This window comes from Penaeus monodon, chromosome 34, assembly GCF_015228065.2.
Source record: "Penaeus monodon isolate SGIC_2016 chromosome 34, NSTDA_Pmon_1, whole genome shotgun sequence".
Classification (NCBI taxonomy): domain Eukaryota; kingdom Metazoa; phylum Arthropoda; class Malacostraca; order Decapoda; family Penaeidae; genus Penaeus; species Penaeus monodon.
The window spans coordinates 15,433,365-15,433,710 of NC_051419.1; the positions used below are offsets into that span (position 1 = coordinate 15,433,365).

The 346-nt window shown below is 36.4% G+C and overlaps 1 protein-coding gene across 1 annotated transcript in view; it reads left to right on the plus strand.

The window, feature by feature from the left end:
* LOC119594921 (PDF receptor-like) overlaps window positions 1-346 on the plus strand; it is a gene marked incomplete at its 5' end in the record, with an annotated part of 54,622 nt that overhangs the window by 51,994 nt on the left and 2,282 nt on the right.

Sequence of the window (346 nt, forward strand, 5' to 3'; positions counted from 1 at the left end):
TAAAAGCCACGTCAGGAGGTAATAGGCAAGAGGAATACGAAAGGGAACTGGAAGCAATAGTAAAACGCTATCCCCTATAAACTTTGCTAATACGAAATGCCAAATATGGAAAGTTCAATAGCAAAACCATGACTGAAGTACCTCATTGGCAACTCTGCCTCTGCCTTAGCAACTCTTTCCTTCCCTCTTCTATTTCCTTTCAAAGGAGCCTGATGTTATAGCCAATACAAGGCTCAGGTACAAATATTTCTTTTATTTTCTCTCTCTTTTATGTCTATTTTAATATAAAAAGGTGAACCATGTCATTAATGGATAATTTACTCTATCTTCCATTGAAGGATTTACA